Source organism: Crocodylus porosus, unplaced genomic scaffold, assembly GCF_001723895.1.
Source record: "Crocodylus porosus isolate Cpor-Errol unplaced genomic scaffold, CroPor_comp1, whole genome shotgun sequence".
Lineage (NCBI taxonomy): Eukaryota > Metazoa > Chordata > Crocodylia > Crocodylidae > Crocodylus > Crocodylus porosus.
In genome coordinates, this window is record NW_017728886.1 from 74516308 (window position 1) to 74518756 (window position 2449).

The 2449-nt window shown below is 43.2% G+C and overlaps 1 protein-coding gene across 1 annotated transcript in view; it reads right to left on the reverse strand.

The window, feature by feature from the left end:
- Nucleotides 1-1126, reverse strand: part of SNRK (SNF related kinase) — a 58299-nt gene extending 57173 nt beyond the window's left edge. Inside the window, exon 1 of the mRNA XM_019536494.1 lies at nucleotides 965-1126. The gene's annotated coding sequence lies outside the window, so the exon portion shown is untranslated. The remainder of the gene's footprint in view (nucleotides 1-964) is intronic.
- Nucleotides 1127-2449: the final 1323 nt, after the last annotated feature.

Below are 2449 nucleotides of genomic sequence, written 5' to 3' on the forward strand. Positions count from 1 at the left end.
AATAATTGTTTTTATTATCATTATTAATACTGATAATATTAAAGAATAATTTTAAATTACTTGTTCATTTCATACCTATAAGTAGATAACTGTAGCATGGTACATATATTCTCTTGTCAGGGAAATTACAAATAATAAGGAGTATTACTATTATTTATAATGATATTTAATAATTCAAAGTTACTACTCATTTCATATGTATAGATAGATAACTATAACAGCACATGTTATCTATGTGTTATGTGATATACATGCTGTATAGAATAGTTCCTATATACATTACAACAGCATTATGTTATGTATTGGATTATATCACAACGTCAGAACATAAAAGTATAAACGATACAATCATTTTATCACTATAAATATATACATCAAATATTAATGGAATGGCCATCACACTTACCGATTGGGGCATAAACCAACACAGCGTTAGCTGCCTGCTGGGCTAATTCTCTGCTATCTGAGCTTCAGCTAATCATCTCCGTGGGGGTGGTAAATCAGAAGTCCACTTAAGGCAGTTTAAATGTCGACATTGTTCAATATTTCAGGCAGAAGGCAAGGTAGAGATGCACCTATTAGACTAATATATTTCACATCACAGAAGAAAGTAGTGGAGGAAGGAAAGGAAAGGGTAGCACCAAAGCCCAAAGTCCCATTGTGCTGAGAAAACCAAAAGAGAGGACTAGTGTGAGTGAACTGGTCTCCAGGTGTAGATCCTAGTAAAGGTTTAGTCTCTTCTAGATGTCCTACACAAATAGTGCTTGGTTATGGAAGCTTACGGTAGAAAGCAATATGTCCCTGGCCTGAGGAGCAGAATGAAGAAGTGAAGATAAAGATTGATGAAAGAATTAGATCAAAGGAAAGGGTGGAAAAATGAAGGGATGAGGTAGTGTGGCAAGAGAAAATGAGGAACTGAGGCTTCAGGGTGTTTGAAGAAACAACACCCTTGTACCTAGTTTACCTTTGTAGAGAGAGAGCATTGATTTTTCTACTGCAGTATCCAACACATAGGCAGATTAACGTCTAGGCCCAGGGGCCCCAACCTTGGTGTGGACAAAACCAGTGGCCAGGCTAGGTGGCAGGCTGTGGGTTCTAGGCGCCAGTTGCTGGGAGCCACTGCAGCCGGACTGAGCCTCGGCAGGACGAGGGGCCACTCCTAGAGCTCAGTCCACGCTACTTGCACCTGGCAGGCAGTGGCTCTGCACCCATGGTGCAGCTGCAGGGCAGGCTGAGACTTAGGGTGGGCCCTGACCAATGAATCTTATTTCACCTCTGGTCTAACAGCTGATACTGGACTGAAGATAGTGACAGAATTCCGGGCAATATCAGTAGGAGCGTTCAGGCTCCTAGATGCAGAAAAGTGAGAGAGAGAGGGAACAAGTATCTATCTGAAATGATTCTAACAAAAGGTGGAAAAAGGAAACTTCATGACCTTTTAGAAAGGAAACAGATGGTAGCAGTAACACCTCGCTACATAGTATCCTGCCTCTGAATTACATCTGGCCAATCAGAACAAATGACAGAGGAAAAAACCTCAGGCAGCAAAAACCTCACTTCTAGACAGATGCTTGATACAAGTAGCTCTAAAAAAAAATGTGGCTTTTTGTTTCTCTCCTGCTATGACAAAACTTATGTAGTACATTATTCCATTAAAACATGGCCCCAGGCGCTTTTATTAGCTAGCCACGCTAATTAAAAGCTCCCACGCATCATATGTATCTGTGTCCCCACACTGAAAAAATGGCAGCAGCAGGGGCAATGCGTAGGGGGTGCACCCTCTACAAAATGGCACTGCCACACTGTCAGCGGTGCCTGCAGCTGGTCCTCTCTTGCCATGTTCCCCCTTTGCCTCCCCACCAACGCTGCTGGTGGCATCTGTGGGCAGTCAGTGATCCCCCCTGGCTGCTGCCAACACTGCCGGCAGCATCTGCGGGTGGTCGCTGACTCCTTGTCGGCACTTGCCACCACCCCTGCTGCTGCCGACAGAGTCTGTGGGAGCTCCTGCTTACCGCAGCCATGCTCTGCCCACCGCTGTGCCCCTCCAGCCACTGGGGCCACGCATCATTCATGGGCAGCAGGGTACTTTGAACTAAAGCTCATTGAATGTGCTTTATTTCAAAGTGCCCTGCTGCCATTTTTTCAGTGCAGGGACACTGATGCACGTATTTTCCATTGGAGCATGCTCTGCTCATGTCTATAGGAGCCCATAGATTCATAGATGTTAAGGTTACAAGGATCCCTAGAAATGCTTCCTAATCAGCTAATTTTAGCCTTTAACACAAGGCTTTGGATTTCATGCAGAAGTTTCTGTACTGAGCTTAAAAAATTGTGGGCAAACTTTGATAACTCTTTCTGAAAGATATATTCAACTGAAGTTGTGTGAGCATATTAGAGGAAAAGGACTCAATATTTTTATAACAATTTCAGGGTATAAGGAAATATTCTA